General features: G+C 33.5%; 1 protein-coding gene across 7 annotated transcripts in view; it reads right to left on the reverse strand.

Moving 5' to 3' along the window:
• Positions 1 to 15,378, reverse strand: part of LOC105325024 (nephrin) — a 45,377-nt gene extending 29,999 nt beyond the window's left edge. Inside the window, exons 1-3 of one of the 7 annotated variants that reach the window (XM_034447596.2) lie at positions 15,270 to 15,378; positions 13,054 to 13,163; positions 6,085 to 6,201 (exon numbers count right to left, since the gene is read on the reverse strand). The gene's annotated coding sequence lies outside the window, so the exon portion shown is untranslated. Of the gene's footprint in view, positions 1 to 3,964; positions 4,102 to 5,622; positions 5,647 to 6,084; positions 6,202 to 6,417; positions 6,649 to 7,258; positions 7,454 to 10,019; positions 10,044 to 13,053; positions 13,164 to 15,269 lie in introns of those variants that run through there. The other 6 variants (XM_034447600.2, XM_066077314.1, XM_034447599.2 and 3 more) reach the window with 6 other exon arrangements.
• Between the last annotated feature and the right edge of the window lie 430 nt (positions 15,379 to 15,808).

Here is a 15,808-nt window from a genome sequence, read left to right on the forward strand (position 1 = left end):
GTTCTCCTCATTTGAAATTAGGTTTGAAGCAAGATTTTATCCCTATATTAATTAATAAACCAATTAATTATTTACATTATGGAAAAAAATGATTTTTTAAGATGAGACTTCCAGAAATTTTTTGAACCCAAAGCAATTAAAATCAAGTGTCTGGGTGACTTTCATGTTACTTCTCAATAATAACATTTCATCTCTTCATTATAAGCAAATCACTACTGCAGATGGGTACCAAACCAAAACTATTCAATTGCTAATGGACAAATATGAAACGAGCAAATGACTAAAAAATATAATAAGGGGGAGAAAGCTCCACTGGGGTTGAACAAATCCAAATAAATTCCTGTCTCGCAATTGCTCACAGATTGCCTTGATCATCGTCTAATAGAGACAAAATTATTGAAGATTCCAAACCATTCCTGGAAGCTTCCTCTGTGTCTACAATGGCCGGAGGACAGAACTGCCCAGCCAATTGCTCCCAAATGCCCGATCAAGTGTGAAATTAACACCATTAGTTTTTCTTGCCGCTCTGTCTTCCAGCGAGACGATGTGACAGGGGTATGAAGTGTATGTCAGGTGCTCTCAGCGACTATCATCTTTTCTACACTTCCTTATTCTGTATCATTAACTAGTTCATGACTTACTGTCTTAAGACTGAACACAAGTTTGCAAAAACTGTTAGGTATGAAGTGTGTGTCAGGTGCTCTCAGCGACTATCATCTTTTCTACACTTCCTTATTCTGTATCATTAACTAGTTCATGACTAACTGTCTTAAGACTGAACACAAGTTTGCAAAAACTGTTAGCATTCAATTTAACAATGAAGTTTATATAAGCATTCTCAAAATTCTCTGACACCAATGATTCTGCCAGATTGGCTTTAAACATCATGTCATTACATCCTAATTCTATTTTATACGACAACAACTTTGATACCTCCCATCTCTTAACAAGAACCTCACTGTGTTGTTGGAAGCGTCCTGTGATATTTCTCTTGCCCTACATTTTGTTAAGATAAGAAAATCATTTAAAACTTTTCATTAAAAAATCATTTTGTTAAAGTTATATGAACCTTGCCTATCATCTTTAATCAGATGAACTTGGATGGTGCATCATGTCCCAATTTGTTTGTAATAGACACAGCTTGTACCAGCTTCCTTCATTGATGGTAAACAGATACTGGGTTCTTTTAAATCACATCATCCCCCTTTAACAATATCATGTATCACTGTGTATATCATCGTAACACCAGTTTAACTCGATTCCGTTTCTCTGAGCGTCTGGTATCAAGGAATCAGTTACCTAGACAAGTTTTATCATATTATCTTGGAAACATGTTATTTTGTAAACATATTCAAATTTCATGTATGTTTGACTCTTGATTCTAAAATTGATTACAGTTGTCAATCTTCCTTTAGAGAATAGCGTAATAATTACTGAGTAAACCAAAATCATTTGTTCACTACATTTGATGTTCAGTCTGTAAATATATCTTACACCAAGGGTTAGTGCATAGCATATACTATGAATATCAAAGAGAAACACAATATTCCATCAACTACATGTACAAGTTACGTTTTAATTAAACTGAGAAAGTCCTGACAGAAATTATTGCTACTTTATTCATTATCACATTTTCTTGTTTTTTCACCCTTAGGTGTAATGATTTACACCTTTTTAATTGATATGTCTGTTTATATAAGCAAGAAATATGACTCTTAGTAAGACATCGTTTTTCTCTGAGTCATGCGTTAGACTAATTATGAGTTATATAGTTTAGACAAATTTCAAAGGAAATGCTACAAAGCTAAGGAACATAAATGGAGCTCAATCCATGATTTCTTCAGTCCTTCAAGATACCGATCTACATCTGATGGTATTATAGAATCAAAGCAAGTTTCCATTAACATTCACATTTTTTCTCGGTTTAATTATCCCCTAATAAAATTAAACCCACGTGCAAGTCTAAAGAGAGAAGTATTTCTTCCATTAACTGAATATTTTTACTCTTTTCATCATGATGAAACTTTTATGTCTATAACCACACTCAATAATCAATAAAATTGTACTTAAATTATTCAAAATAAAATCTCTATAGACTTCATATAAAATATATATTTTATTTCATTTATATTTTTTCATTCTTTTCGAGGGCTTGTTTGTGTTTGCTTTGGTGCATCACCTACGTAAACGTAGTTGGATCCAATATTTCTGGTTTCAATTATAGCTGTTTAATTAGTCTACATTTTGTCATCCTTGTTTTTTCAGACTATTTTTCTTCCCTGTCACTGATCTAGTTTGAAGTCCTTCTCCTCAAGAATCTAAATAACCACTTCAAAGTTTCTTAAAATGTCGGCAACATTTTTCACTTTACAAATATTGTGTAACATCGACATCAAACGCATTTTAATGTCCCTGGTAATTTGTATAGATGCTGAGAGGGCCACATAAAAAGAGCTATCTGTTTTACTGACCAGACTGTTGTGGGATTAACTAAGTATACCTTTTTACCTTGCTTGACAGTTTCTTTCAAATCAAAGCTACCAGTAATAAGGTGTCAATTTACTATCATGTGCATACAGTTTCAACTGTAATAGTTTCATTGGAGGCTGACTGCATCATTTAAATAAGATGAAAAATTGATCAAAAATTTTTTAAAAAAATATTTTTTACAATATTTTGTTTTTAGAAAAAAAAATTATACATGAAATTACAGCAATATGTTGATATTGAAATATCTTCATTAAAGTTTCAAATTTTAACTCTGCGCAACATTTATTGTTTTAGATAGTTTTAAATAATATGAATTTTAAAACTTTAATGTTACATTATCTTATTAACTGAATTACTTGTTGCCTGGACACAAATGGAACAAGCCAAGCACTTCTTTACTCATCTCCTTTAAGTTTGATCTATGAAAATCTTTCAGCACAAGGACTTTGACTTTACAACTATTATCTGTAACCTGAAAGAAGCTTTCCAAGATTACCAAAAGAATAATAAAACACCTACCAAGGGATACAAAGAATACAGGGGGGCTGCACCGCAAATAGTTCTATTGTGATGAAGACTGGTGCAGAAGAGGTTTATCTAAGATCAATACCTCTGTCCTGATTTATTGAATTTGGGCTTTTCAATAATTAAGTGTAGCACAAAAGTTCACATCCCAGAAAAAAACAGGGCACCCTCCCCATGCAGTGGTAAGTATACATACATTGCAGATTCAAACTGTATAGGAAGCCTGCTGATTCATTTACACATCTCTTTAAGTTGCATTTTTAAATTTTTTTTTTTCGTAAAAGCCATACAAGAATTTGATAAATACCAATAAAATGACACATTAATGGGCTATAACAATTTTATTTTCCTAATTTTTCCATTTAGGTTAAACCAATAAATGTCTGGTCATGCAACAATAGCTGCCGAATTTAAAGTTTTCTCTCTCTCTGAACTCTGATTTGTGGGCTATTCGTTTTTAACTTTTAAAACGATGAAAAATCAATAGGAAGTATATCTATTGAAGTAGATAAAGCCGACAAAACTCAGAAATTATACGCTTCATACTCATCTATAGGACACATACCTGATTTATGAAGTACAAGATTTAGTCTTCTTTTATGAAAATTTGGTCAGTAGCTGCCAATTACTTTTTATATTTGCCTAGGGATTGTAAAATTGTTTTTGAAATGTGTTCATCAAAAGATAGGGTCCATCTCTAGATTTCTAATTATGACCTTTGAAATCTGCACCTTATCTCTGATTAAACAAATATCACTTTAAATCAATATTTTGGGGATTTATGGGGCTTCCAACTATTTTGCCCTGCTAACAAAAAAATACCCATAATCTTGGACGGCAAAGAATGATTTTTTCATGTACAAACAAATCAATCCTTTCTGTTACCCTCTAAAAAGAATTCATACCAATATTTTATTTTGGATTGAAATCAATAGGGATTTATTCTCACACGATCTGGATCCCGATTCTTGAGCGTTCACACTTTCCTAAATCCCCTCCAAGATGTCCTAGTGTCTGCCTCGTCTTGTTTGTAATGACACCACAAAAGACGTCTAATAGGATTGTCCATCTGAACGCTGCCAAAAACACAAAATTTTACGGAGTCCGTCACCATCTCGCACTACAGAAATGTCTGTCACCGTGTCATCTTTACAGTGGACACCAAAAGTATGAAATCAAAAGGTCACTACCAATACTTTTCAAACCCAAATACCTGGTGTAAAACTTGATAAATGACACCGCATGAATCAGCTGTGACAGAGAAGATATTAATGTGATACTGCACCCAGGGGTGTCTGTAACATTTATATAGCGTGATGATTCTTTTCCTTCATGTTTTATATTTTAAAATAGAAAGTATTAAAGAATCCCCTGTTGCTCTCTATTTACCCAGAGAATGTTGAACATTGTTAATGATTTTCACAAACCACTGAGTATAATATTGCTTCGTAAAATTCTGTACATCACCTAAAACCATCATAAGCCGTCGGAATAGTTATATCATATCATTCTGTTGCATGATGAGGAGATTTTAAGGTATCTTTATTACAGGTAACAAAGGGGCAGGCTTCAGGAACAGAAATTAGTAAACATAATTAGCTAATATTGAGCAATTAGACTCCGGTAATTCACTGTCAGCATTCTACACCATCCAGTGATGGATGGAGTTTCCACATGCTCCGAAATACCCGACAAAACAGGGCCACAGATCAATACCCTCAAAACATAGACACAGACTACTGCTACCTGCATCAGGTGAAACAAGTCAAGGTACGCCAGGGGCTTTGAACATTTTCCCAGACTCGAATTTACATTTTTTGTTGCTATAAAAATACGGGATCACAAAAAGCTATCAGAACTCACACCAGTGAACAAAGTAGCAAGACAGTAATCCCCAGGTATAAATAAATATTATCCTACTATTTATTGTCAGAGTAAGCTTCAAACTTGAGCAATTACTGTATCCAATGTGAGGGCTTCCCCCTCACCGATTTGTTTGCCTGTTTACTGAACACACACTACTCAGTCTTTCTCCGCCACTCCATGAGAATCCAATTCTTCTTGACCCCCCAATCCACCTCTCTCAAAAGTGACAACATTTAAACATTGTAAAACAAATTCTACACAAATTAGCTCTTCATTAAATATCAAGTTACAAGAAGATCGATCTCAAACTCTTGTGGTTGCAGAGGTACCTGGTACATGCAATATAGAATCACCACATTAAATAATTGCTAGCTAGGGGAAAAAAATTTAGTTAAAATTTATTTTTACTTATCAGGACTCAGATTATAGTAAGATTATGATAACTACTGAAAATCAATTTTAAGCTAGCTAAAACACAAACTTCATTTTCTTTTAAAATACATGTACTAGTATTAGCTTTCTAATAAGTCTAAAAATTCAGCATCTTTTCCATTATCACAAAAAAATAAATTGAAAAATTCTTGGAATTTTTTTCTTAAAAAAAAAAAAATGTTTTAAATTAAAACAAATAAAGTAATCAGGATCTAAATTTTAAACCTATTTCTTAAAAAAAAAAACCTATTCTTAAAGTCTGTGAAATTGAAAATTCTTTCCTTATAAACTAGATAAAAATTCACTTGCCTGAAAATTGGATGAACCAAGGAAAAGAAATCATTACTATCTTTGAGGATGTTGCAGGAACAAAGAAGTGAAAAATAAAAAAAAACAACCAAGAGTAAAAGTAAATGGATGAAGTGTTAAAGTGGAGTATTGATTAATGCTCTAAAAACAGCACGCAGGTAGATCTGGCTGACTTCAATAAGCCACGGTGTGTTATTAAAGGTATCGCCTGGCGCTGGGTTATAATACCCGAGTCGCCAGCAGGCTATCCGAGAGATCACAGGTCCCTGTCACCTTCCGATAGCGCTGGATTTTAAATATTAACATTGGGATCCTTTTTTTTCAATTCAGTTTGTTTTAATTTATTAATTGCTTCATATCCGTATCTGTGACAGCCTCAAGTACTCAATAAAATGCATACCTTGATTAAAACACTGGGAAATCTATGTAAGGGAGACAAAATAGTTATTGCTCTGCACTTACCTTTCCAAGAACTTCTTTCTGTGAGATGCCTTTTGATGCTAGCTTCGATAGCAAGGGTTTGTTGTACACTTTCCTCTTGCCACACAGCAATATTCCTATACAATTACAGCGCACGTCCTAAAAAATATGTGTAGAATTTTACAGATCTAATCAAGCATCAATTGCCATAGATTACACATATGAATTTGTCCACACGCTATCAAGAAAAAATCCACTCAATTAAGATTAGGAAAACATCTTTAAATCTGTGCTATACGGACCCGGGGTCTTGGCAAATGAAGTGCGACCAACCTGATTGATTCACTCAGGCGTGATTCTAATATCCAGCATTACCTGTAAAGTTCTTCTCATCTCTCCATGGTTGGGATGAGTTATCAGAAATATCTCACAAATAAAATAAAGACTGTTATTCCACCAAATCTGATAGAAAGCTCACAGCGTACCTGTAATTTGTATTACACCAAGAGGGAGGAATGTTACACAGTACAATCCTACTGCAGTGGTGTAGATACACAAAATACGGCAAGCATGAGGGAGAGCACACTTCTACACTCGTCTTTTTTTATCAATTGATATATTTAAACAGAAGATAGCGTATATGATTTTTGGCAGCTACTTGTATTGGATTGCCACTGATTTAAAGTTAGTGCAAGTGGAGATTACAGACAGTAATGTTTACCCACAATCCTTCAATTGTACTCTAGTACACATGTGGAAGAAAAGAAAATATCCAGAAAAAAGATAACAATTATGAGTACAATTACAATACTCAATCCAGATTAAGAAAAGTTACGCAATTAAAAAGAAATTATAAAATATGATTCATCCTGTCAGAGAACTCCTTGGAGCAATTAATATCTGAGAATACATGTAACATCTTCCCACACTTTTGAAACTTTTATGCAAGACTTAATTATAATCCATTAAAACCACTCTGTCTTTCATCAGATTTGAAAAATTAGTTTATTTCAAAAGAAGCATAGCATATTTTAATATGACTTTCGCAGACTGATTTTTTGACAAATTAAAAGGCCATGCAGTGTTACCAGCATTTTGCACTGATACCAGTGGACTGGGATACCATACAAAAAAGAACACACTAAAAATGAGAAAGATATTGGATGATTCTTTCATTCTTTTTACCAACATTTTATGAAATTTACAATAAACTTACATAAAGTTGGAGACTAGGGGCTTCCTCCTCCGCTCCTACTGTGTTCACACATCCGTAAAGAGCGTTTAATTAACACAGACCTGTTCATTAACTCAGCACTGAGTGCGATTAGTGGACAGTGGGCATGGAGGGGAATACATTAGGACTCCATTCACATCAATGTGTGACATCTAGCCATGGGCAGCCTCTTTCACTTTAATTATAAGGTAGTTTTACATCACATTAAATTCCAGCAGTCCACCTAGCCTTCCTATGTTAGGTGGTCACTCACGGCCCCACTGGCATAAGGTTAAAGGATTTCCAACAGAGACCCATGTTAATGTTTTGTTCTGAACACACCCTAAACTTAATGGCCAAAATTAACTTTGACCTTCACAAAAGGATACACAATTTCATGGCTTCAATTGAATCATTAATGTGGTCAGTCTGTTACAATGGACATGGGTGGCAAATCTGTCGATTCTAGGGTAATACTGTGTCAGTTACAGAAAGATTTTGACTTTCTATTAACCAACCCATGATTCAATTATAGGCAGAGTCCAAAAACTGTCTTAATGCTTTAATGGCAAAATCTTAAGATCATCAAATTAGATATAACTATCTTTAAAAAGGATGTAAGGGCTCATTTTTATGTATGAAAAAGGGAAGCGCAAATGCTCCTGCTCAATATAATACAATGACAAGATTTTTAAGCAAACTGAACGATCAAACATTTTCATAAAGTAATCTATGTAAAAGAGTAGAAAAAGGCAGGAAAAATCAATACACTTGACTCAACTTTAAAAGCTTTCAGTCCCTTATATAACCCGAAGCACCCTACTGTTGTTACATTATCACCAGGCCTGTTCCCTAGGGTCTGAGGAGACAGGGGCCGAAAGCCCAAGGTGTCACAAACATTACCTTCTATGGAAGGAAGCCAGCAGGCCGCCATTCATTATGTATGTCCTCAATAGCAGAAACAAACACATGAACAATATCAACCTTAAGGATGTAATCAGAGGTAATTAGCACCTTGCCTTTGGAACAGACACTGAGAGAGAGAGGGCTCTATAAGCGAGATGAATATGGGACTGCTCCTTAAGAAACTGTTGGGATTGGTAAGAAGACTGCTTTAGCTGTGGTTAAAGGAAACCAATATAACAAGTCTGCATCAACTGACTTGAGCTGATGGCCATGCATCAGAGGGAGCAGTAACCATAAGTACCTATAGTGTCTCCCGGTCTATCCATAAAGAAGTCCATCTACTTACCGATTGATCCTCTTTGTATTAATAGGCCCATCTACTGTCCTAACTCCTTTTATGTATTAATTGTTTAATTTGATTAAGATACAAGACCTTTATTTTACGTCTTCTACTTTGTTAAAACATAAACCAGATGAACACTTTACTGCACGTACATTTTACAGGGAAAAATTTTTGTCCTGGAAATCATACTTCTGGATTGTAAAATTTTTAAAAATGTCCTCATTTCTCAGGGTTTTTGCGATACTAAGGGGATCATCATGTAGTGATGTCACATTGCCAGTCAGTGCCCAGCAGGAATGCCCGTCTCATTTATTACACTTAAAACTTGATGAATGTGGGTGACAAATTATGAACAAGAAATATCTTAACCTGTATAGCAATGTCATTTTAATATTATGAACATGGACAATTTTAACATTATTTTTAAAAACTAAATTAATTTTCTTTGTTCAAATAGCCAGTAGCCATTGCCTACAATTCTACTTAAAATAACACTTAATGATAAATAAATACGACTATTGTCTAAATACAAATAAAACAATACTGATATTGCACATATACAATTTCCTAAAATGCATGTATCATTTTATGTATATTGGGTATAAACGGGTTTTTTTTTTATTCAGTTGGTTACAACAGTTTCATTTGGTTCAATTTACAAATCAAATTTTTTTTCAGCCTTAGTAGCTTCTTCAGAAAAAAAAATTAAAATTTCAAAAAACTTGAAAGACGAGACTGTTTTCTGCTCAAGTAAACAAGCTATGTACACAGTAGCATATCTCTTTAATATCTAAAAACAACATATTCAATGGATAATAATAATTTCATATCTGAAGGAAAGGCAAAGTTTATGATTTAGCAGTATAGATTTAATAAATCTTCCATTACTAACAATCAAACAATTTGAATATCTGGGTCATTAATATTGCATTCAATACCTCACCCTTTCAAAAGTTGATAAATGACTTTTGGATGGTTTAAAATCATGAGTTCAATTTAGAAAAAAAAATGAACACTAAATGTCGAAATTATTACCATCTCCCATTGATTGTAATCTCTGTTATATAGATTTTGTGGAGGAAATCAAAGTTAACTTCAAACAAGCACACACCCGGGCTCTAGCAGATTTCAAAAAGCATCAAGTCGAATCAGATGATACTTGTTCATGGGACATTTAATCATTCCTTAATATCAGAGGGAATTTCTATAACCACTAGAATGCTAAAAACATTTATTGAGGACAAGCCGAATTAGGAGTTAGCTGAGTGACCACAATGTGAAAGCATTTGAGCCCCGACCAAGTAATTGAGACCACTGCTATGTTTTCCCGTTTTTACTATAATCTCCCGTTTTTTTTTACGATGATGCCAAGAGATAGGGTACACGTAATCACCATCATTATACACCTTGATTAACATTTTCACCCAAACGCCTCCACTAAGACTCCATAAATTGTTACCTGTAAGGTGAATCTTTTTTACCCGACATTCAGACATCTAAATAACCCTTCATTACCTACATATCCTATGTCAGGACCAGACTCTTGGGGCCAAAGGTCATCATTTTCTCATGCCAGTGTGAAAAATATCTCCCTTCTTTCTATTCACTAAAATCACAAGTACAAATTGAGTCTTATTAAATCCATCATCCCCTATGCTTCTAATCAGAGTTCTAAACTGAGTTATACCTCCCTATCTACCTGTACATGTCTATGGCTTTATCTATATGTGTGGCATTAATGACACTATTGAATTCTTCCAAACAATTTCTAACAAGAAATAGCTATATGCTTATGTGCAGATGGTACAAAGATCTGCATTCTGACTTTATTTTTTCTAACAACCCAAGTTTGCAGTATATTGGTTTCTTGGCATTAATAAAATTCTGTCAATTTCCAAGCACGGTCATATTTGACATCTCTGTAGGAGAATTGTTTAATACCACAAAGAGACTTGCAGTGGTGCATGCCATTGGTTTCGTGACCAAAATGAGTCACTTTCTGTCAGATAAAGTTTTTTACACTTTCTATATAATGTAATACTGTTTGGGTAAAAAATCACTTTATCACATTGATATTTGATTCATTTCAACTTATTTTTAACTCAATGCATGCTTATTTTAAATGTGCAGCACAGAGAGGAAATCTGGTCATGACATGAAATGTAATGTCATCTTTCGTATACACATGAACTGAACCTTGACCTATTCTTGCATTCCACCCGAAATGAATGGCATATTTTTCTAAAAAAAATGAAATTAATGCTGGCTTAAAATAATCTAGAGGAAGATTTCCTTGTTAAATTCATTCCACTAATGTCTAAAATGAGTCAACTGCTTACGGTACCACTTTGTTCAATCCTACAGTTGGTACCAGAAGCCTTGCTTTATATCAGTCAATAGTGTCGCTGTTTTTGTTTGTACAACGTATTATTCTGGGGCATCACCACATTGCTTTTGGTAAAGTTTGATGGTTTTTGATTTCTGATTCACCAGGTGATGATAAAAGGTACACACTACATCTTTATACTCCCTTTTCAGATAATGACCTTGTAATTTAAATTATCATGACCTTGTTTCTGATTATTTTGAGAAAAATCAATCAGATGCAACATTGAGCCCCAGAAGGAAAGTCATTATAATCATAAAATAGTTTTTACTTCCTATTTCATTTTATTACCATAATGTAATATTGTTTAAATACAAACACATGAAATTAATATAAATTTCACACATTGCCTTTGATCCTACTGAATGAAAATGTATATAGTGATTTTGAAAAGATTCATAAATAATTCATGTCCTGGATAATGATTTAACAATCTACTGGCTAACTTTGTACCTGCTAGCTTTGTTCATAAAATTGCTGTGTCTGCTAGGAGAAACGATATTTCATATTCTTTGATAAGAAAATAATAGGGAAATTCCTATAGAAAAATTAAATGGATTGTCACCAGGCAGCAAAGAATGAGAGAGGTAAATTAGCGTGCAAATAAATTGCCAACATTAAACATGAATGAGCTTTGCACTTATTACCAACAGTAAATTCAGAAATCATAAACTGTGCATTGTTCAGTCCAAAGAGATTTGTCAGCTTACTCAAAACAACTCCTAATGTAATCAGTCAAAGGATATAGTTCTACCAATTTCCGAACCATTTTCCCTGTTAAAAAATCGGAGTGGTCGATTTAATCAGATGACAATCAGGATAGAGGCGCAAGCAGACTGTGTACCATTTCCTTGTCACTCGAGTCAAATAAAACAGCGAAAAAGCACTGGCCACCGACAATAGGGCGGATCATTTTCTGGTCTAGAATTACCTGATACAGCGAATTAATAAACTCCAGTCAAACTACAGGCAGATAAGATTCTGTGGTAGTGACACCTTGTTAGCCTTGCCTTATCTAATTATATAATGAGTTTTTTTCAAAGCCTGATAACATTTATCTGTATAAACATTCTCAACCTGGGTAAGGAAATTATTTTCAGTTCAGAATGATGTCTGCGAGTCACATGTAATTAGAAATTAAGTTGAGCAAGCATGGAACAATATGTGCACTGGAATAGATGAACTAGCTATGCAAATATCTGGAACACTTCATGGGCTCTTTTTACAGTATCTAGAATGTTAAATTTGTGATAGCAAATTATAAAATCAATGAAAAATACCTCAGCTGCAATCAATTTTATTGCAATTCACTGACAAAATCAAGACAATCAGTTCAACGCCTAACAATTACAAGATTGTCAAACATTTTCGTCAATCAGTTCCATCACAAAACTGACAAAATCACAACGCTTTTCTTAACTCATTTTATCTACTTCAGCACTGTCAGACAAACTTCTTACAAAAATTTAGCTTGTGCTACTATTTCAAATTTAATTTCCAAAGTTTAAATGAAGCAAACTAGCAACTATTTCAAATAATCTAAGTATCTTGTAATGTACAGATTTTTTTTTTTAAACTAAGGTGTTAGATACCAGAAGGCCAGAAGAATGGAAGACCGATCATACATGTAACACTGTATGCCCTGGCAATGCATTCTTCTTTCCCCAACCCACCAAATTTCTACGTTTTGTAATCATCTAACATGATGTTACATGTCCTTCATACATTAAATATGTAAATTGTGATAAAAAAGCGATTTTGATCAGGACATCATACGGTTGTCATCCATGATGTATCATTGGACTTCATAATACTTGAAGAGCCAAGGTTAATTCTGACTGCCAATATTCAATATTTATGAACAACATATGATTATTATACAATTTTGAAAAAAGCCACATCTATGATATGAACATATAACTTCAAAATATCTAAGAGTGATCTGACAAACAAGACAATACATGTATAGTTAAAACGAAAACGCATTCCTTTAGACCTTAATATTATTTATTTGGAATTTTTATCCTACACACAAACACAACAATGAAGTTATGCAGAAAATTATATATAATAAGGTACTAAAGTTAAAAGTCGGAAACTTTATAGCTTCATACACAGAAAAATAAACTTCATTACAGTCTTTAAAAGAAATCTGAAATTTACCTTATTCTTGTCGCTTGGGTATGCGAGAGAGAAACTCAGACAGAAATTTACTTCTACTGCATTCACATCATAAAAATGAAATCTGAATTTTATATCCACAGTCCTCCAACCTGTAAAATCAGAAAAAGCACCGAGGGATAAGCTTATTCATTCTGCTAGGACTAAGAAACAGAAAGGCTGCATTGAAGAGCGAGCTTCGTCATTGATGGAGGCATACAATGCAGGATGAATGGGGATCTCTTGGATTCTTGTTATTACCAACAAACACCCCATGTGAAATCAGGGTGCAATTACCACAAGCACAAACAGACTACCTGCGAATTCCCATTTAAATATGCACAAAATCTCCATAAATATGACATAACTGTAAAGTGACGTTTATTTACTTTTGTACGATTTATGACTTTACAATCCCCAGTGTCTGTTTATCAATAGACTCCTAATCTTACACTAGCTTGCATCTATCAACAAAACCAAATATTTTTTCTATGACTTAAATTGGTTCTTGCCCATTTTTATAGTCCGTCTACACATACAGAACAAACAAACTGCATGTTTACAACATTCAGTGTCAAGAATCCTGTTTGCCTGTTTTACATCATTTTTATCTGGATTATGGCTCCTAAAACAAATGCCTTGAGTTGAAGAGGATGCTTCTGATTTTAACATATGCAAATTAATAAATGTAAACTGCTTACCTATATAGTATATCACTCATTCAGACATTTACAAGAAGGTAAAATGCATTAATTTCTCACTTACCACTCAAACTCCAGATATAATCCTATAGATGGGAAAGCGACAAAAAAAGCCACTTACAGTATATTGATGTATACGTAATTTAATTTTTTACATTAATAAAATTCCACATATCAACTCATCCGAATAAAAAGACATGAAATATTGAGAAACCATTTGTGATTTGATAAAAATTCAATACACCTTTCAATGGTGTAAAATATTAACACTTATTGAATTCTATAATAATCCATACACGCTTGCTGCTTAACGTGTCAGATTCATATTTCTGTTCTTTGTTACAGATTTCCCATATAATTATTTCAACTCAAATTTATTCACACATAGAAAAGATATCAGACTTTTAATCAATAAAGTAAACATGCATTGTTACAGAGAATACAACATAGTAGTATTTGTGTATCATTCTAAATTCCATGTCAAAGATGAGGCATGAATAGATTGCATAAAAGTCCAACCCTGGAGATCCTCGAAGTCCAACAGAACAAAACACTTGAAGGGACAAGAGGGAGGGTTTATTCGCCTCCCGTTTCCATTCAGAGCCCCGCTTACTTTGTGTTAAGCACACAAGGGCTGGATCCCAAGGATTTGATGGCTTTTATATATGCTATCATCAAAAATTCAATTACAGAATTTCTGTTTACATTCGTGTTAGTTTGTCATTAAATTTTTAAAAAATCTTTCAAGGCCTCTACCTAAGAGTATCTACAAGGAAAATTTACTTTGCTAGTGTGACAATTAGCAAGAGAATTTCATGTATGAACAAATATAAATTTCATCATATGATTTACTAAAAATCCATTGAATAGGTGCCAAATAGAGCTTTTAAAAAAAATTCTGATATTTAGTACAGGTACCGGTATTGGAGATATAAACTTTGGGAGAAAAAGATAATTTTGTGCTTGAATTCTGGGCCTGATATTTATTTACATGTATAAATAAATTATTATATAAACACTAAATCCTGTAGAGTGACAGCACCTTCATCCTTCCATTCCTATATCTACGGTATATATAAAAATTATATAGATATAAGTTTATAACATTGCCATAATAATGCTTAATGACTAAAGAAAAGAGCTGGCCCCAGGATCACAAATCAGTATTAGACTATGTCAAAACTTTTCTATTATAATTAAGAGCATTGAAAAAATGAAATGCTATTATGATGTGTCTCTATATTTTGTTGATAGATACAAATTTCAAGCATAATATTATAATAAATATTCATGTTACGTTAGATGATCGATATTTGGATGGGGGAATCTGAAAATGAAACCATGCAAATTAAAAAAGGTCGAATTTTTAAGGGAGAGGGGTAAGACCCTTTCAACACCCAATCCCCCTTTAGAATTATATGATAAATTTTGAGAACAGCGTTAAAAAAACCCAGGTATTTCTTGTTATAACTAATCTAATACATGATACCAAACCTACAAAATATGCATGGCTTTTACCTATATAATTGCATGACAACTCATATTTTTCTAGACACGAAAAATACGCCTCCGTTAAAAAATGTTCCTTCGACAGTTTTCCAAACCCGATATTAATAAATTTTCGCGCGCCTTTCCCCCGGATGGAACGGTGCAGGAGATAACAGATCTATGTGACGGTTCTTTCGAGCAATAAGAAACGGCTTTGGAAAAAAAAAAATCTGCTTTTAAAGCAAGGCGGCGGTGTCAGTGACAAAAAATTGTTACAAACGTTGCAAGATAACGGCTGAAGAGAGATAACTGGGATGTATTTCAGATATTTTTGTTTACAAGATCAAAGAGCGACAACTCTAGAATTCAATCTGACACGGCTTTGTTTCTTGAAACTTGTTAATATTCGATCAAATGCCACAATTTAATTTTTATTGCAGTATCTCTAATTCTGTAAGAGACTGGTCCTGTGCACAGTACATAGCTGATAATAATATATAAATGTTTAGATTAATATGTATAATAAATGTATTGTAACGGGGAGAAAGAATGACGGACTCGATCGGCCG

The sequence above is a fragment of the Magallana gigas genome, chromosome 2 (genome assembly GCF_963853765.1).
Source record: "Magallana gigas chromosome 2, xbMagGiga1.1, whole genome shotgun sequence".
Taxonomy (NCBI): domain Eukaryota; kingdom Metazoa; phylum Mollusca; class Bivalvia; order Ostreida; family Ostreidae; genus Magallana; species Magallana gigas.